Source organism: Amblyomma mixtum, chromosome 3 (assembly GCF_055824585.1).
Source record: "Amblyomma mixtum isolate Tamu chromosome 3, ASM5582458v1, whole genome shotgun sequence".
Lineage (NCBI taxonomy): Eukaryota > Metazoa > Arthropoda > Arachnida > Ixodida > Ixodidae > Amblyomma > Amblyomma mixtum.
Window position 1 is genome coordinate 88,178,153 of NC_143014.1, and position 21,203 is coordinate 88,199,355.

The 21,203-nt window shown below is 46.5% G+C and overlaps 1 protein-coding gene across 1 annotated transcript in view; it reads left to right on the forward strand.

The window, feature by feature from the left end:
• The first annotated feature begins 4,822 nt into the window (after nucleotides 1-4,822).
• The window catches only part of CCAP (Crustacean cardioactive peptide), a 56,152-nt gene continuing 39,771 nt past the window's right edge, over nucleotides 4,823-21,203 (forward strand). The window contains exon 1 of the mRNA XM_089580052.1: nucleotides 4,823-4,953. The gene's annotated coding sequence lies outside the window, so the exon portion shown is untranslated. The remainder of the gene's footprint in view (nucleotides 4,954-21,203) is intronic.

Here is a 21,203-nt window from a genome sequence, read left to right on the forward strand (position 1 = left end):
CTAGGTTGCTTTCACGTCATGAGAGTAGTGCTCTGTGGAAAGTGGATACACCATGAAGGCTGCAATAGGTTCGAATCAACTTGATTACTGCGTTAAGTCCTCGCTCTGTTCTGACGAGCCGTTAGGCCACCACCACCGCAACAAAAGCATCGGGTAGCAACCTCGGGTGCCAAAGTTTGCTGCCTGGCTTACATATCCGCCTACGCCGGACGCAGGAAAGCCACTGGGAAATTTATAATACCTAGCACCTTATCAAAGGGAATCGTCTTAAAACCTCTGCACCATTTGCAGATAACTACCTTCCTTCTCCGTCGCAAATAATGCGTTTACAGAAGGTATGATTTCTGGACATATGACCGACGTGAACATGCGACATTTTTGCTGAAGGTACACAAAGTTGAAAGAGCGCACAGGTCCCGCTTTCCTCATGTACTTGCTCGCATGGCTAATAAACAGAGAGGTTGTCGCAAGTTTATAATGTAGTCTAAAGCATCGTTTGAGCTCTCTAGTCCCCGAATAGCATGAGCATCCGCAGTCAAGCCATGCCGTAAGTTGACAGCGGCAAAAAGAGGAGACAGTTGGACTGCATACGGTCCAGCACGTGGGACGAAAGCCTTCGCACTTTATGCAATAAAATTTGAGCGGCTTCTAATGTTTGCACGTAACAGGCGGTAAGAAATCGCGACAAGTCGTTTAACTGAGCGAATACTTTTCCTTGCAGCGGAGTGGCAACTGAGCAAAGCGGCAGCAGACGGTACGTGAAGTGAGAAAGTGAAGAGCTAAGCAATCCGGCAGGTGAGGGCGCGCCGCCACTGCCTTCCCGCCCAACAACAGAAGTCTTTACGGCCACAGGACGCAGCTTCGGCCATGAAGATGAGCGCTCTTTTTTTGTCACTGCGAAAGCCGTCGTTGGGTGATCCGCGCTGCGCGTGGGAGCCGCGCGGCCTTGCCAGCGCCGTCAGGCAGCTCCCGGTGACCAGGGCGGCCTCTAATCCCCGGCGGCCTCGACAGACCGCGGCGCATGAGGCGTCGCTCTTCGGAACAGCGTCCCGCACTCCGGCGCGACCTGGGGAACACGGCCGCGGCTCCGGCCAAGGCTCGCTTGCACAAACTTCGGCGGTGGGATTGTCTCTCTCCCAGGGGGAGTGGCGTGGCCTTCAGCGGCGTATGCAGCAGGCTCCCGCTTCCGGCCCATGCACATCGGAGAACGGCGATCGCATAACGAGCAAAAAGCGATCGCTGCTTCGTTCGTCCGTGCGCTCTCTCACCGGCCGACAATACGTTGCTGCGTGCAACCGCTTACGCTAAACTTATACGAATTTGAGAATTGAGAATTTCACTGCGTGTGAAATATCTTGCAATTGCAGATGCCATGGAAGCGGTGCGAGGGTTTGGAAGCTTTGCGAGGGAAACTCCTGAGAAATAGCAAAGTTACTGAGGCCCAGGATAGTTAATAAAAGAAGAGGAACAAAGCGCTAGTTCGTCCGTGTTAATCGCCTGCTTAGACTACGTGTGAAATATCTTGAAATTGCAGATGCCATGGGAGCGGTGCGATAATTCATGTCGGTGATCGACAGGGACGAACTAGGGCTGTGTTCTTCTTTCTTTATTACATATCCAGGGCCTTAAGCAACCTGCTCATAAATGTAGCGTCGTTTACCTCACTTAAGCCACGCTTTCGTGAAAAGTGCATAAATATTGCCTCTACAAATGTCGCATCCGTACGTTCCTGGTACCTTTTGCACTAAATGCACTTATGGTGTTTACGACCCACATTAAACAAAGAAAGTGAAGCTGATTAGTGTTTTGTTGTAATTTCTTATCCAGGAATGCATTATACATCTGCACCCTGGCATTCGCACTTCCGTTCGTTCGTTCGGACCAAAAACTATAACAATAAAGAAAGATTTCAGACGCTTAACCTCGGGCTATGACTAGCAATCAGCGCTAGCTGGTTCGCGAAATGATTAACGCAAGGATGACGCCACTCATTACTGCCCCTGCCACTGAACTGCCGCTCAATAAACGCAGGTAGCCGTAGTCGCGTATGAATAACCTTAGTTTCCGGGGAAAACCCGATTTTACGGATCCTTGCACCATGAGCATATTTCTTAAAAATCGTGTTACGCCAGATTTCTCCTTGCAAATAAGCCTAGGCGATGTTGGTTTTTCAGTTCGCAAAGCTGAAGGCACCACAAGAAAAATTTGTGAATATCTAGTGCTTGTTCCAGAATAGTGTCTTCGCTCAAGTGGGGATCTTAAAGGTCTTGTAACGCTCGTTTTTATTAAACGGATGAATTTGAGGACAAGTTCTAAAAGGGCGATTTGTAAGCGAGGGGCCAAAACCTGGCTACCGACCAGATGTTTTATAGAAGTGACTGTATTAAACGCTATATGACACTCTAATGACACCTTGATCCAAGTACCTTGCTCGTTTAAAATGTTTGCTGTGATGCTGACTGTTTTCGCGCTGTACAAGTAAAGGTAGGCCGGTCTTGATCAGACGTGGGAGCGCTCGGCAGGAGATGGGTAACGCACACTAAGAAATACTTGCAATAGGTTAGAAAAAAATCACAATTGCTAAACAATTTTTTAGCTGAAACCCGTTATTTTCAGGTTGTTTATGAAAGAATTAGCAAAAGATAGTGCACCTTGTGCCTAATAGAAAAATGAACATTTATAGTGAACTGCCTTGTGCTGCAAAGATTCCCTGAAAAAAACCCAAACTACGGATTTTTTTTTCTGAATGACCTGATATGAACCAGAATTTGAAATAAATAAAAAAAAAACGCCTGACTTTTGCCTCCCGAATTCCGGAAAGAATAAAACCCGCAATCGAAGGGCCCGGCGGATTCTTGACTGAAGGGAGGTATATGCACTCTTGAAAATGGGGCTACTGCGCTAGAAAACACGGAAGACAGAAACAGAAAGTGGACAGGACGCGCGCAGGCTCGCAATTGAATTTTATTGGATGAAAGATGACATATATACAGTGAACAAAAACCACGTGCTCAGGCCTATCAATTCGCTGGCATCACAACCTCGCGTCTAGAAACCGCACTTCACAATCAGCAAGTATAACGGTAGGATCGCTAACACATATACGTGTTTATTTTTGTTCACTGTACACTCTAAACACGAATACACCTATATGGGAGTAAAGAGGGAGTAAGATGTCCTCTAGCGCACACCCTTTAAAAAAAGGGTGCGCCGCTCTAAAAAATAAAGGGAGCTTGCCGCTCTACTAAAGCGTACTCTGCATCACCGTTTGGGTTGGCGCCTCCGGTTAGAATTCGGTTGCCCAAGCTGACCTTCGCAGGAGGCTGGAGACCAGGGCACAGTGGCCGGCAGCTTTTTCCATATGTATATAGTTGGCTTTTTGCTGCGGGATTAGAAAGCGGATGTGTGGGGATGCACGCGGACGCGTAAGGGTGACGGTGGTCAACGCGAATCCGGCGGAAGTTCTTATAACACCTAGCGCTTTAAAACAAGGAGGGCTGTGAAGGGAAAGACACGGTTGCCAATTTGTAAGTAGGAGGAGGTTACGAGGAGAGGAACAGCACATGCATTCCTGCAGCAGTCCCATCAAGCATTCGCGGACATGACTACAAAAATTTTGGAAATAAAAAGTAGGGATGAATCTGGGTGTTTCGTGAATGTTAAGCACCTCTCATTAGTCGGTGAACAAGCGAGAAATTTTACATAGGAAAATCATGCTGAACCCCATTTTTCGACGAAGAAAAGTCCAAGAAATAATATATTCATCACAAGCGCCCGCCCCACCCGCCCAGCCGCCCCCTCCGAGAGGGACTCATAAACCTGCCCCTGTTCGGCATGAATGTCGGCGGCATGGCTATCGTGGGACAGCATTGCATGGAGCCTAGTGGACACTTACGGCCGTATATCATATGGAACGGCGTCGTTTTCCGTTGCGCCGTGTGATATGCAAAGGCTACGTGCGTCAGGACTTCGTCCCAGACCATTTCACGAGAGTCTAATGGCGCCTCCTGTCCATTTGCTACTGGAAGCATCCTGCCCTTGCCGAGGAACAAAGATGTTAAGCATCACATATACAGGCCTGTTACTGTCCGCCCAATGGTCACCTCCGACCTAGCTTGTTAAAACGGTAACTGTACGATAAAACGATAGCGACTCGCCTTCTCACGCCTCCTCCTCACTTTCGCACGGACATGAAGAGTATAAGAGACTGAAGGTTAAAATTTTTTCGCAGGTTCATTAACTACTTAGCCGACCCGCTTGTGCCGACCGTGTCTGGTATTTGGGCCCGTATTTAGGCAGCGGCACAAAGGCGTAACTGCGACATGAAAAGCATTTTTCGCTCTCCATAAACATGTGCTCCGTGTTGCCGCCTTACGATTGCTCTAAAACTGCGCGTCCCAGACGGCGTGCATTAGTAACGTCAATGCTGGCTAGAACTCTCCCTTTTCGCAGGCTAGCTCCGGCGCAGATCATGTTGCCTCCTTTTCGGACGGTCCCCCCTACGAGGCAGTCCTCGAGAAAGGCGCGGAGGGAAGACAGGAGAAAACGGGACTTGGCGGTGGGGAGAGAGGGGGGAGCGGAGCAGACCGCCGGACGACTGAGAGGCGCCCGGATGGAGAGGCGCAGCGGTCGCGCCTGCGCGCCCGCATTTTCCCTCGCCCCCGAGGCAGCCTCCGTGGGCGCGCGCACGGGGTTCGAACTATTAGCCGGCCGCCGATAAGCACGGCCCAATCACGTGGTCGCACGCGTCACCGCGCAGGCTCCGGTACTCTCGCTATAAAAAGAGTTTGAGCCTCCCTCTCTAGGGAACCGCGCACTTCGAACGAGTCCCGACCAAACGGTCACTCCCGAGGCGTCCACCCTGCGCTCGCCGGCCACACGAATTCGGGAGCTCCGGGACCAGCGGCCAGCAGGCATCGCTCCGCAACAACATCGCGAAGGACTGGCATTCAGGTGAGGGGCTCCGCTTCGCCGGTGAAGAAGTCGCGATGCGTCGCTGGTAGAAGCGCCGTAGCAGAAAAAAGATTGCATTCTGCTACAAGCGCAGGTCTGCTCGCACGGTGCTTAGCTTCAGGCACTCCATCCACTTGTTACGGAGAAGAGGCACCGTGCGAAGCAGGCCTTGCTTCTCAACTTCCGCGTGTCTTTGGGGGTGTATTTTGTTGACGCTCAAGCCCGTAGGCGGGCACAAGACGGGGTAGTTAGCGGAAGCTAGGCTGCTATAAAGCATAGAATAAACGCGAAAAGTTCCATGCTTAAGCCGCTCATGAAATAAGCGCGCACTTATGTGGTGATCGTCTCATTTCAGCGACTGCTTTGATTTAATAACCTCCAACATTACCTGGTTTGGCTACCTGAAGGCAATAATTGTAGCTATTTACGGAGGATCCCCTTCCGATATTCGGCGTGCGGATTATTCCGATAGAAATTTATGTTAACCTGCTCACATTGAGTGTAAAACATTTTATTCGCCGTAAAGAGCTTGGTAAGAGGTCGCGTTAAGTGGTCGAGAGTACGCAGCCCTCGACGACTTTGTCAGCCCACTCCACCGCCAAAACTTGCGTTCTGGGGTTACAAAATTGTCGTTCACATTGTATTTGAATTAATGTTGGTATGGATGAGGTGCAGTGCGTCTTCTGCAGTTTGTTGTCTGAGCTCATCATCTTCTTCTGTATTGGCTTCCTGTTGAATTTTAACAAATCTGGGACTGCAGAGAGGTATTTAGCAATGTTCTTTTCTCTCTGTGTGCCTCAAGATCGAGCTTTGAATCTGGTGACTATGCTGCGACAACGCGGGGAAAATGGGTTTGGTTTGTTTTTAAAAAGGTATAGCTTAAATATATATATATATATATATATATATATATATATATATATATATATATATATATATATATATATATATATATATATATATATTTTAATTTTCTGAAAAAAGTCACGCTAGTAAAGCAAACCATACGCCATGGCGCCTAAAAATATATGACGCAGCACAGCCCCCTTCTTGGATGACGTGATGCATGTACCTTCTTTGCCATGCATAACCAGGCAACAGGGTTTGTTTCCTAGTCGTGTAATGGAGCACTCGTGGCAACTCTTAAGCTATAAATCTGTGCAAGGTAAGGAGAGCCCTAATTCTCATCTTTCGATACGTTTTAGTCTTTAGGGCTACTGCAAGGGCTCCACTATACGGCTGAGGAACAAGTCCCTTTTCCTGGTTACTTTTGACATCGATGGTGTGAGCGTAGACAGCTATCGTTTAGCCCATGGGGTATTTCAACACAATGCAGCAGATGAAAGGAGACTCGGGCACAGTTGTTCGCCTCTTTATCACTTCGTGTTTTAGTAATTGTGAGTTGGTGTTCCTACATTGTTCACTTACTAAGGTTTATAGCGTTCTGCGCATATAGTACACGATGTACTATGCGATAAGTGACATGCCGCCGTACATCTGGAAGCCTATGTGTGTGTGTCAACAACCCATGTTCTGGCTGTATGCAAAAACCGGCATTCGCTGTAAACGCTCAACTTAATTCGCACTGCCTAATTATGGGAATTCGTCTAAGTGGAATACGTTTCGACACTGTTATTAATCACCATGCACATTCACTTGCGCGCAGTCTCTTGCTAAAATTGTGACGAAAAGCGTATTGCTGTGTCATTCAGCGGACTTCATTGGGACCTTTAACTGTTTTGAGAGCAAACTTTTTGTGAGACATCAGACTACAAAGAAGGAAGCTAGTGGCTTTCTTCGCCCTAGTGGACCACACTCTTGCCGACGTGGATAGTAATTATTCTTCCTCAAGAAGGCACTATGTGTCGGATCAGACGCCTGAATGACGCTGTATCTTAAAAGCATGGCATTTAATAATGCCAAGCTTCCTTTGCCGTGGTGGAGGCGAGGGTGCCTGCCTAAGCGTAGGGACCTAAAACATTCGCCTTCACTGTACTTTCGCTCTTGTGACCACGACCTTTGCGGCACAAGTCATAGCCCATTCTATAGTGTGAGAAGCCGACGAAATCACAACACATCACTTAGTATTCATAACCTGTATGGGACGTGCGTCATATATATGATGCAAAAGACTCTGAGTACGTCTCGAACCTGATTTAAAGCTGTGTCGAAATAGTGCAAGGAGAAAAGTACCTCTGTTTACCCGGTGGACAGTTGAATCGACATCTATGCCGTTATGCCTTCGAGGACGGGTTTGAGTCTTAGCCGTGGTGGCCGAATTTAAATGAAGGCCATGCGCAAAACAAGATTCGTGTACGGCGATTTCCGCGCTTGTCAAAAGTGACCCAGGTGGTCGAATTAATCAGGTTCTCAGCACCTCCAGCGTTCCTCAGCCCAAGTGAAGCTTTGTTTGCAAAACACTTCACCCTTTATTAGTGCGAAAGCACTATTCCGATGGGTAAACCCCGAGTAAGATCTTGCGATGTTTGTGGGTTTTGTACCAAGTGAAACTAATAAACATCCGCGACTGGGATTCGAACCCACGGCGGCGCGAACAGATCAGCTTCGCTGGCCACTGCAAGAGCGAGAGCACTATAGGCTATCGCCGCAGCCGAACACGCCTCGTGTTAAGCTGCAACACACTCTCGCGCTGTGCATTGCAAATCGTCTCCTTGATCAACTAATACTGTTATTAAACTAATGATCGCGCTTTCAGCTAGGCGGCGGTAGTGACAGAGAGATGTGCGATGCATGCGTTGCCGTGGACAACTTTGAGGCAGAAACACGGCACTGGAGCAGTGCGCATTGGCGCTGACAGCATTGCTGCAGAAACGTGGCACTGCAGCATAGGCCGCCGGTGGACATTCGGTAAATTGGCATCGACGATGAAAAAGTTGAAGACGCGCATAACTGGCTCCCTGAGTCAGAGGACACCTCAAACGCGCTTTCAGGTACGTGGTGGTGGTGTCCACCTGCAAAAAACTGTGCTTTCGCAAAATATTGCGTGCTTAGCAATGCTAAACTGCCAGCAAATTTTTGTCACCGTGTACTTCTTTTTCTGCCGCCCTGGCAAGTTGCAAGGTGAAAACCGACGTGCGAGAGCAATTTCGTATTGTGAAGTTTGGTGGAAAAACGACGAGATGCGGATGGGGGTTAGAGCTCGCCAGGTTGACGAAGTACAAAGAGAATCTTAACTGCTCTCGCAGGACTGGTTCTGCAGTAGTGTTCACGGTAATGTTAAGTACAAGTATGGTCACTGACGGCAAGCTAGCCGGGAGTTATTCAACCAGAGTAGTTTAATGGGCAGAGTGATCGGTTCCGCATGTTGCACAAGTCACTGCTGGAAGAGAAAGTCAGATAATGACATTAGTCGTCCCTCTCCTAATTAGTATGGGGCTATCACGCGACCACAGAAGCTACTCGAAAAATTCCCGTTGAAACGTTCTCGTGCATAAAAGGCCAAGGCAGAGCTCTTTCCTTCGCGAATTGTAACTTGGGAAGTTTGGTTAAAGCTCCTGAAAATGCAATAATGAACAGACCGTTCGTTAACCAAGCAGGCGACTCGCGGTCATTGTGCTTAGGTTTGGACGTTGCACCAGATCTCTGCGTTGTTAGAGGGCTCAAAGAAACGTAAGCTTCGTAGATCCACTCACTTCAGATTTGGCCGCCGCACATGCCAGAGCAACAATTCCAAGTACGCGCAAGTTCTTGCCCTATTGTACAGTGTTCGTTAAAGAGCGCAGTGTCTAGTGCACTGTTTCATCGCGCCCTTCATTCCATTTCATTCTTATCTATTTTATTCACCCTCAATAACAAATCCCATTACAGATTGTGGTGAAAAGCGAAGAGGTCCTTTCCTTCATGACATGCTCGCTATTTCATTTAGTATAGCCGTACGTGCTCATTTCGTATGCGTTCAATTTGTGCGAATTCTACTGAATAATGTGCCATTCTTATGGCGAACCAACTCAACCGGTCTCGCGTATGGCCTTCTGACCCCCCCCCCCCCCCCCATAATTCTCATCATAATCGTCCTAACTACGCTCACTGCAGGGATAATGACTCTCCCATGTCTCTCTAATCAACCCTGTCCTAAACCAGCTGCGGCACCTTCTCCCCGCAGATTTCCTAATCTCATCCGCCCATCTGACTTTCTGCCGGCCCTATAATTGTATATTAACAGAAATACTGCAATCCTTACTTCTCTAACTGAGTCGAAACTTACAATTTCGAAACACTAATGGGTGGTCGATTTATTTTCAACAGCACTTTTCACTCCACTGATCTCATTTCTGCGGACGAATTATGGCAACGTATTCGAGAACTGTGGATCCATATTTGCGAGGTTGGAAAGAAGGCGTCGGGTCGGAAAGTGTAAGCAAGAAGTTCTGGGGAGCAGGGAGCTGCACTTACGATGTAGGGTGTAGAACAGTTAAACTGCGCGTGAGATAAGGTAGATGGAATTAGAAAAACACGCGATGAGATGAGATCGAATATGTTGTGGTAAAAAGTGTCCTCACCCAGCGCCGCACATGCATAACGGAGTGAGATGAAATAACATTTGTGTACTTGCAACGATCGAGAAAAACCTGCCACACAGCAGTGCTTAAAAATTCGCCTCCAGCAAAATAAGAGGTCAGACACCGATAACAATTCTCTCGGCCCTATCGCTGACTCTTTTGCATCAGTTATCGTTGGGCCTAGTTAACTCGCATGTAGTGACGCAGTATTACGTCGCCACAAACAGGTCTAGACGCCACGGACAACTGGTTTTGGCGAGTGGTCGACGGCATAAAGGCAAAGGGAAAACCACCTTCCGTTCGCAGGACGCATTCCTTGGCTATTGATCATCTTGCAAAATAATTTTATTTTAATTACGGTAGTTCCGACGATAGGTGATGGTTGCTGCGAATTTTGGAAGGATACAATTATAAAAAGTGGGGCGAAAGCCTACGTACAATGCATTATATTTCAGAATGCGGCGGATGATGCACAGGTCTCAATGAGCCGCTGATCACGCGCCAGTGGGCAGGCGAGACCGGCTACAGCGGATAGCAGCGCTGTGTCTGTGGCGGCTCCGAGTGCGCATTCTTTGGGACTCAGTTTGGACTAGGCCACATAGTCAGGGTGACATATCAGACAGTCGATGACATCGCTATCGGCAAATCACGAGGACCGAGGTCATCTCGCCAACAAATCTGGATCAGCCTGTTAGTGAAGACGAAAATGCAGACTGGTAACTGCCACTGACAACCGAAACAGTGCATGTCCTCCGCCATCCGCAGCCTCCGCGAACTCACACGACAGGAGTGACGAGAAAAACGCGCGTTCTGGCGCATTTTGTGTGCTTGGGAACATATAGGAACAAAAGGTACTCATGACGGAATTTTGATTCGAAATTAATGAACGAATAACTTTCAGGCGTTTTTGCCCGCCTTCGGTTCGAATAAGTGACAGCGACTGCTGCATCGCAACTATGCTGCGCCATTAAGACAGCTATGTACGTTGAACAAATCGTGGCATTGTCCCTCAACCGGTCGAGTGTTCCAGCTGCTGATGACCTCGACCTCCTTCTTCTAGACTGACAGTGCAGGTTTCGAACCATGTGTAAATTGTACGAAACATGTGCAAATAAAAAAAAGGATGACAAAACGGTATGCTAAGTTAATTCTTTTCGCAACAATGAGCTGTGAAGCCTATTTGAGACACAAAGGTGGGGTGGAGCAAGCGCGGGAAATGGTGCGGCCTCGACAGACAAAACGGTACCCGACTCAGCTGGGAAACGTCTGAACTGTCATTTGGCTTAAGTCGCCATTCAATGAACGGTGAGCATCGGCCTTCGTCATATGAACTCTAATGCTAGAGTTAGCAACCTAACCACCGCTGCTCCCAAAAGGGGTCGAATAGAATGAATGTCTAAGCATCCTCACACTCCTCATTTTTTACGCTTTTTCGAGTCCTTCATATTTATATCTTCTGGGTATTATCAATCTGGGTATTTATCAACTGAAGAATGTCTGATATTTTGGGTCAGTGCGTTGAGAGTATTCTGTTGGCACAAGGAAGGCTATTGTGCTAAGACCTTGCAAGACAGTCGAGGACGTTGGTTGCTTAAATGCCTCTACCACGTGGCTGAAGTTTTGATAAATAACAAAAGAACTGTCTGCTATCGTTGCCAGACGCTGCGGTAGCTGTCCCCTTCATTGGACGCTTCATGTGACAGTAGCTGTAATGCAAAAAAAAAAAGCGTCGCCTTTTAATTACGCTCACTTAGTTTTGCATGTGAAGCAACGTCCCTTCATAGCGAGAAGAAAGAGAAAGGTTTGAAATGTAAATCTCAGATCTTCACACGCGCGAAAGGCGGGGTGCGCTCGCTGCAGAACTGCATTCCTGTTGATTTCCACTATAAGCCCCTGTAGTTTACCTATAGACTACCTTCTTCTCCTTCGTATACTAATGTACTTCATCTTCCTATTCTTCCAAGCTCACCTGGTCAGTCTATCCTCCGACTTACGCGGCCATGTATGCGGTGTACGTTTATAAGGTACATGAGTGGTCTTTGTTGCTATGCAAGTAAGCTCTGCAGTGCAGACGCAAAAGTGGGGGAAAATACGGTGTAAAACTAAGCCTTGGAAGACATTTCTTCATCATCATCTTCATCTGCATCAGCATTAAAGAGCAGCCTAGAGGAAGAAAAGCCATACGATGTATTGTTTTTCTTTTTAAAAAAACGGGCAAGCAATCTTGAAGAAATAGCTCGAAAATATTGTGATCGTGAAATACGGGAGAAGGCCTCTCAGATGGTAATGAGAAAACTAATCTAACCGTTTTTCAAAAAACTAAACGAAACGTTTAATCCTTAGCGCTGTCGGGTAGGGCTAAACCAGGCGCTGCCAGGACGCCGCATATTCCCTCATGGAAAACAGCCAAAAGCGGCATCGGCCGAGGGATGACATATATTTATAAAAGAGCAATGCATGCCCTCGCTGCAATTCATCTTCAAATGGCGGGACTGGGACAATGATGTCGTCAGTGGCGACCCTGCACTGATGAAAACCGTGCATTTCTCGAGTATACGCGTTCCCACTGTAAAAGAATCACGTCATTCTTTTACGGATCATCTTTTCCATGTGCAGCTCAGTTCATTGATTGCTTGTCAGGCTTTAGAACTGACCGCTCATGCAAGGAAAGTGCAGTGAAGCTGCGCCACATCTTCGCTAGCGGTCTGTACTGTTTAGCATTCTCGTTTTCGATTTGTTGCTTACATGAGTTATAAATACAGCCTTGGACTATGTGATCTCCTCGCGCACTTAATATTTAACTGCACTCAATTTAATTAAATACATTTGATTTGAATTTAAAGCTGATGAGACTGCTTGCGAATGCTCCTAATAACGTATCAGATTTTGGCTAGCTATTTACGCGCGTGCAGCATTGTACAGACATTTGCCGTTGCTGTCGCTTCAGCTTCCGTCTACGACAATGAGTCTTATAACCAAGACAGAAGCGATGGGTTGGAACATACTGTTTACAAGCGCAAGCAAAATTTATTCGCGTGCATGATATAGTAGCTGTCTATCAGCTTGGCTAGACTTCTCATAAAGCAATATTCAGCAATGATCATGACAAGCGACCAGCAAAACACACAAGCTAGTGTTTCTCAGGGAAACAAGCGACTGGTATACGTATAGAATACATTGATTTTGCGTCGCGTAACAGGATTCACTGCTGCAGTAGGAAGATTTCGTGAAAAACTTAAACCTTACTCCAAAGTAATCTTTCAAGTACTACGGGGAGAACGGAACAGCAACCGTAAACTTAACAACGTTGCGGAAATCGGAGCATACTCGCCGAGAAATTAAACACAACGTTACCGCAGACACCGTCAATGAAGAAAGTGTTTATGAAAAGAGCGCTTGCGATCAGAGCTGCTATAGACCGGGCATGTGGCAGGCATCCTGTGACAATCTCGCATTTCGCAAGCTCTAAACACTCAAAGGAGCTGTCTATTCTTTCGGACGACTTCGTGCTTAAGGAGCCCTACCAAATGTCAAATCGACCATTTCAGTCATCCTGACGTTTTCTATGATTTTTAATTTCTTGAAAACATTCCCCTACCCATAGACAACAATAAAAAGTACAGCGGACTTAAGCCTTGGGAAAGTCAACCACGCCTGCTAAGAAAGCCTCCACTCCTGCCAGGAAACTGTAGCGTGGATCCTCCAGTAAACAAGCGTTGGCAACGAAAGATGCGATTCATCGTTTACTATAGTATACCCGCCCTGAGTATACCAGAGGGCACGTGGCTGAGAATAGGTTCTTGCCGCACTGGTCTTCTGGCGCGGGAAGGTTTTTTTTTTTTGTGGGGGGTTTTTACTTTGTTTACAATAGTAATGCATCTCAATGAATTTCTTCCTTGGGGAGGATGATCTAGAAAGTCAAAACTCGAAAAAGAAAGGTATGCGTCGGGCTTTCCTGTATGGCTGCTGTGCCCAGCCCCACCCGCACCTGAAGCTTCAAATGCTGCAGGCACTATGTTAATTATGTCAGTATTCACAAGCGAATTTCCTGACGAACCTGGTTCTGGTTCGTCAGGAAATTCGCTTGTGAATACTGAAACTTTGCAACACTGTTTTAAGTACTCTACTTGGTTCCCTTCTCTGAACGACTGATAGACCACTGATATATCTTTCGGCTGTAGTAAATATGAAGGAGCTAGACTTGAAGCTTTGTCTGCTGCTTGGCTCCGAACAAGAAATACGTAGTTTTGACTGCCAAAGTGTGCGCAGTGGAAGTGAGTAAAAACCTGCGTCAGTTGCTTCATCATTTAGCTCATTTGGATGAAATCTGTAACTAACCTCAAAAAACACAGACCTTAATTTGACTATACGAGTTTCATTTTGCAGTCCTACACAAGAAAATTCAGATGTTCACATTTGCCCTCGTCAGCAGGTATTGCTTCGCCACCAAACTATAGCAACATCTGTACCAGACATACGCAAAGCATCAAATGACAACACCGTTACTGGGCCGCTGCTTCCACGGCGCTATAAAAAATTATGGTCGATATGCGTAGTTAGGCCAAATGCGAATTAGGTCCGCTAGCAGTTCGGTTTTTACTTCGGTTCCGGTGTTCAGGTGCAGTGGTCACAAATGGCAGTTGTTCGGATAGCGATTACGGGTTAATGTCCATATATGGGGAATTGGTGATTCTCTATTTTACATTCATAGATCGGTGGGAGTCTTCATACCACTCCTGGAGCAGTAGTGCAGCGGTCAAGTTAAGATGCGCCACTGCCCTTCCGTGGAAGGTGCTGCCACCGTTGAGACTTGGGTGGGGTTGCGACCCATGTTGGTCTTCCCGAGCAGCCTCTCACGAAAAAATCGTTTTCAGACTAACAGACAAACGGAAAAACACGCAGCGGCTAAATGTGGGGAATGGTCACTATAAGTGCTAGCGCACTGAAACTTAGTGCTAAAATTAGTGCTTATTGCAGGGATAGTAGTTAGTCATCCTTCACACTCCTCTCGTAAACATAGTAGGACTTCACAATGTACGGAATAAAATAGTAAGTGCCCAAAATATAATATTCACTCGCATATTGGACGCACTTAAAAAAAAAATTCTATCAAAATTTGAAGGGCGCATTCATTACGCGGGGATAAAATATTCAGAAAAAATTAAAAGCGCTAAAAATGGGACAGAAGTGGGCTGGTGGAATAAATACTTCATCCGACATGGCTCACCTTCAAAATAAAACAAGATGTCATCTTCAGCACTGTCTCCGTGCTCGAAAGCATAGAAAAAATCTTTGATCTTAAAGACATGCGTATATGCCTCGTAGCGGGCCACAAGGCTCAGTAAAGTGAGAGCATGCAGCTAGAGGTCACTCTAGCACAACCCACAGCCTTCAGCACGAAGCTCAACCGCACAGCAAGCTGCTAGGATCTAATATAGCAGATCCAACAAAGAAATCCTCTGCGACCAGCCGTGGTTTCTATTGGTTATCGGATTCCTCTCGATATCGTCTGATTGCCTGATCGCCCAGTATAGGGTGAGATATAGTAGTCTTGACAACCGGCAGTTGGCGGTTTGTAATACTGCGTAATATTGCATAGTAATGCGTATTTGTTTTGGTGCTCAAAAAAGGGCGCTAATTAGCTAGCATTAACTACCATCATCAGTCGGCTGCGTGCCAAAAGAAAGGGGTGCGTTCATTACGGGAGGTAAAAAAAAATTACGCTTTTCTGGCAGCCGAAGTAAAGACTCTAGTGCGTTCTTTAGGCGAGCGCGTCCATTACACGAGTAAATACGGTACGACGTTGACTTCACTTCAGAATTGCCATTTGACACTCTGCAATGCTCAGAGTTGCGAAACGAAAAAAAAAATGTTGTGTGTATTTTGCTAAAATAGAAAGCACTAAAGTGAATGAATCTACAAATTCTTTGCTGCAATTCTTTCATTCGCAGTTATCCGGCATTTTTATCAGTTTAAATACACAGGCCGTGCGGGAATTTTTTACAGGCGACTGGATTACGTGTAGTGTCTTTAACAAATCATCAGGTCACACCGTGTGCTAGAGCTATCTAACCATGAACGAGCGGTTCTGTGAAGCTCCTTGCGCATAAACCTTTGACAGTGGACGACTAACCCTTAATTGGCCACCTAGAGCTCGAGCAACGCAACATGAGTGCCGAAGCCGGCTTGGCGATTGTCGCAGTCACATGCTAACTGACCTTGGGATTTGTGGCAAGCACTGTATACAAAGCTGAAGCCTTACCACAACGAAGTGAATATTTGTTGCCGTTACTACTCCTGTGCATCGAACATGGCGACGCCACTTACAGCCAGCGTTTTGAGGAAGAGCCTTTGTAGTAGTAGCCATCCTTAACATGATTAATTTCTAATGACGTGGCACATTCTAACCAACGTCGTGAATTAACCTCGTCATCTGAGGCACGAACCGGAAGAGCATGCCTGACGAAGACGACCTTACACAGATTTAAAACCTAAGGGGTTGCTAAGAGCTCCGCTACATTATTAAGAACTAATTTCCGTTGTTTGATTACTTTTCGCAAACACGATACGGCGTCCTCGTACTGGCTCCACCAACTCTAACTTGCATTTATATATTTCGGGCAATACAGCCGCGGACAGAATTATATAGACCACGCTTCGGCGTTCCAACTCTTTCCTCGCATTGCGTAAGGGAAATAGGAAGGTTTTCTGTCTTTATGCGCAAGCGGTTTTCAGTGACAGAAGTTTCTAACACGCTAGGTAAGGCGCCAGACAGTTTGACCGCTGTAGAGTGTTCCGTGTTATTCTGTCCGCGACTGTATATGGAAGCTCGTCTCTTATTATGACCCACCGCTGCAGTGATAAACAGATATATAGTAGGACCCTTCGTTTTCTGGTTTTATTTTCCCCATAAATCGGGGGAGGGGGTAAAATAGGGCGGAATTATTTTAGCTAAAATCCATAAACAAATCAGGTTATTTAGAGAAAGATTTCATTATTCGGGTTTTCTTGGTCCATATTTTGTTGCAGAAGAGAATTCACTATAAGCGCTCATTTTCATGCGGGGCATAAAATTTTCTATTTTTTGCTTATTGTTTTGTAAACAGTATGACAACTAGTTGCAGTGAAAACCTTCTGTAAAATCAGACATTTCTTTCGTTCTCATTTGTTAATACGATAGCATTTACGTTGTCGTCTTGATAAAACAACCCGGTTTAAACGTAACAAAATTTCCTGATTGGTCGAGAGGGCAGTGACGTCATCAGCACCACCAAATTTGAAAATCTGAGGACTAGAATGTTCGAGTACCTTCCATTGGATTACCATATAAGATTACAGTAACCCGACCCACTCTTCCACCTTAATCCACCCACTAATCCGCATTATTCCACCCCCTGGTCCACCTTAATGCATTTTGTGGGGTGAGCCCACTTCCAAAATTTGGGGGGCCTCTAGAATATTTGAGGGGTGGGCCAACTTCCGAGTTATATCGCATTTTCTGCTTTAAGAATGTGGTTAAGAAGGGCCCCAAGTCTTTATAATTATTTCGCCGCGCATATTATCATCTACTGCGTAGCACTTCTGCGCCCATGAAACACCCATCTGCCCTTGTACACTGCGACAGCATTTCTTCAACTCCAATGCGATGGTTTTAAACGCAGAAGAGCCTTGCAGCAGGACGCCGTTAGCGTGCGTAGCGCTTGATACAGTGATGCCAACGAGATGTTTGGTCAGTATTCACACTTTTGTTCCTCGCTTTCGAAACGTACTGTTATAACTTGGTCTCATGTTAAGCACGGTCATAAATAAAACGCCTTAAAAGACGCTTACAACGACAACTTGACTGAAAACGCCGCTCTGTATGTGCGCACAAGATGTCTGCTAATTTGCATGCAGTATCTTCAGCTTTGTCCACTCTGAAATTTAATTTCCTAGGAGGCTTTTTTGCGGGTAGAAATCGGGTTTAACCTGATTTTTAAGAAATTTGTGTGTGCAAAAATCGGGTAACATATGTTTTACCCGAAAACGATACTTAGCGGTGCTGAAATGTTCTTCGCATGGGCAGGGGGTCAAAAAATAATGTGCTGGCGTTTAAACATCACATTCTTATATGCTCAAGGATTCTCAGTACAAAAAGCAACCATCTGCCTCGTCATGAACCCCTTAGGTGCCTCTGCTTAATTTTTGAAAGTGGCTTTCGTTGAAGGCCAAGGTAGAGAGTGGGCTTTCTTGAGTTTCTGGACATCACAGAAAACAAAGTTAACAAGTTTGGGGGAGAGCCTCAGGGTGCTTGCCAACGTTTCGACAAGAGGACTCGTCTTCGTCTGGGCAAAGCTTTCACCATTGGCCGTGTTGAAATAGGGCCTTCGCTCCGAGGATGAAGCCCTGGTGGTTTGGGGGAGGAGGATGTGATGCGGGAAGAGGTTAGGATGGGGAGCGTGAACTTGAAAATCTTGTGCAGGTGGAATGGCTGCTAAAGAGAATTAACCAGTTGACCTGCAAAACTCTCATAAAGAAATATGCCAGTTCAGCAGAAATTAATCCTTTGGGAGTGGAGGGTGGAGAAACAGCGAACGTGGACTTGAAAGGCTGTGTGTCCACGCATCGGTAGCTGCGACAGGTGGCATGGTATGACAGTGTGGGATGACCTGCAAAAACTAAGAAAGAAGGCGTTAGCCTCAGCGCTGAGATATTATGCGAGCGGTAAAAGGATCCGGTTTTTTTTTTCTTCAGCTGCGCTAAGAATCAGTGTGGAGCCTTATTAACAGTGGCAGCCATATTGTTCAAATGAGACGTACCAGTCGTGCGTAGGCAAGGTAGTCCGAGACAGTTTCAACTCTTCGGCTGAACGACGAAAAAGCAGCTAGAGTTGCTGTGGATCGCTTGAACGGAACATGAAATAAGCGAAAAAATGCGGCTGACTAGCGGCCATTTCACTGCGGTTACTATCATAGTCGGAACCACAGGGACGCCAGGAAATGCTTGTACAGAGCCTGCGGACTGTTGCGGGAAACACAAGGTTCGATATCCCATATCACTGTCGCCATACCTCTCTGCAATTTCACGCGCTAACATCGTTGCGCCTGCAAGAAGCGCCTCTTACAGGCGGCTCATTTACAAAGCATATCAGATACAACCGGCGATTCCGGAACCACAGCGCTGGTGCCCGACACCGATATATTCCACTGCCGCGGAAACAACGTGCAGCATTCGGCATTGAAGCGACTGTAAGTCAACACAAAACTAAGAAAGCTGCGTGGCGGTGAGTGATAGCACTGTGTTCCTGAGCTAGACTCGACGGTTGTAAACTCATGTTTTATTCATCCCCCTCTCCCCTTCGTCTACGGTTTTCTCATGCTACTTTTTGATTGCGTTTGCTTTCCCTTTTACAAGTTCTCAAGTCTTTCGTGGTCTAGATTATCCTTCAGGCCACCTTTCATGGAAGTTGGGAGTGCACTTACCTTGTACGCTAATTTCAAATTTTAAACGGCTTGTTGCCCCCGACGTGGTTTTTAAAAGCGTCTTCTGGCAAAGTAGAGCTTGTGCAGAGGCTAGTAGGCTTGTTGTCTCTCATCCGACTCTTGCGCTTGGGTTGATTTACACAGGACATTTACATGAGCAGCATGCGCACTTGTAGGGGCATGTGAAAGTGTCTCTCTATTTATTTATTTATTGTTTCCTCAAGGGTCCACATGGGACATTACATGAGGGGTGGGCAAACAAAAAAGTTAATACGAACACAGATGGTCTTCAATGGCGGTTTTGAATAGAACACGATTGATGATGGTCGCCACTTCGGATGGAAGTGGCGACCATCATCCTTGACCCAGCTGTCCTAGGTAAATTCTTACAAGCGCAAGAATCAAATGAGAACTGCCTTATGGCAAAACACGCCACTGCATTCGTACTCGTCTTTGCATACGGTTGTAGCCTATTCTGACGAAGATAGCGGTCGATTCTAAGTAGCACCTCTACGAAGTAGTCCTGACAAACTTTGCAGCGATACAAGAGCGGCGGCGTCCGTTCGTCGAGGCAGTTTTTGAAGTTGCCCTCAGAGAAGCCTTCTTCTGAATTTCTTCGGTCATATAGGCTATAATTCAGTGCTACCAACGTATGATGCCTCGAGCGTTTACACCTCAGGAACAGAAAAGATGACACTCCAGAAGAGACCCGGTGGTGGATTGCAGACAATATTTTTGTTCGCTTAGCTTAAATCTTGTTCCCCAGTAACAGTGTCCATAGGCCGAACGCATCGTCGCTGCGCGAGATTCATGAGCAGCTGGTAAAAAAGCCGTTTTTGCCAAACAGGCAGACTGTTTTAATATTTAAACATCCGCTAATGAGTTCGTAATGCCAAATTCCTCTAATATTAAACAGTGTCTTCATTTGTGCTGAATGTTTTGATGAGCAGACCTTTCCGAACACGAAAAGCTGGAAGCCTTCCATTGTTCTCTCTGGCGTACCGTTTCTGGGTAGTACTGGCACACGCATGACTCGCCAACCATCGTTATGCGATATTTAGAGCTATCTCGTCGGTTCATTTGCTTTTGACTAATCTCTCAACAGGTGCTCTCAACAAGTCGTGCCAGGGCTGCATCACCGAAAGCGTGGCTTTGCAAAAACTGCGCGTAGAGGACGCCGGGTTTCCTGAGGAAACCATAACATCTGTGGCAGAAAAGCTACTGAAAGAAATGAGAACTGGGCAGCGCCAAAACCGCGGAGATCCACGCCGACGAACTCGACTTGTGGCCATGCCATATGTGCCCCATGTGTCGCACCGTCTAAAAAAGATGGCAGAAAAGTGCGGCGTCGATCTTGTATTGACTGCCCCGAAAAAGCTTGTGCGCCTGTGCCACTCGGGAAGGGCGCGGCAAGGCAGCCGAGTTGCACTACGAACCATCAAACGCAGTTCGTCCCATGCAAAGTCGGTGTCGTGTACAGAATCCCGCTCACTTGTGACAAGTCATACATTGGACAGTCTGGTCGATGCCTAAATGATCGGCTTAGAGAGCGCCGCTAGGCAGCGGAACCCTTATCGGCAGAGGGGAATCTCGATGATGATCATCATCATCATCATCATTTATTTTACCCTTAAAGGCCTCTGTTGAGGCATTACATAAGGGGGGGGGGGGGGGGGGGACAAAGCAAATGCAACTGAGAATAATACGTTAATACAACAAAACATAATGAAATACAATAAAATGAAAAACGATACATCACAATACAACGTTGGTCAATAATGAAGGGCGCAAGGCTGAATTAGGCGGTAACAACAACAACAACAAGAAAAAGAATAAGTGTAACTGGGTGAAGTTTGTGAAGTGTTTTTTATTCAGTACAGTGATTAATTAATGCCTGTCGAAATTTAGTAGCGTCGCGCTCGTTAACAATGTAGTCGGGTAGCAGGCTCCAATTTTCTATTGCAGTTGGAAGAAAAGATTTATTAAATGCCAAGGTCGATCCATGTATACGTTGAATGCTGAGGAGGTTAAACAGGCGGCGCGATGTTCTGATGGGAGCTAGTAATAATGTGTCACGAAGATCAGGAAAATTGTAATATAACTTATGAAAGAGGCAGAGTCGTGCGATTTTCCGTCGGAGCTCTAGTGGCGGGATGTTAAGTGAAAATTTAATACTGGTGATACTGCTGTGTCTATTGTAATTTGAGGATATAAAACGGGCTGCCCGGTTTTGAACGGCTTCTAAGGTGTTAATTAAGTATGCTTGGTG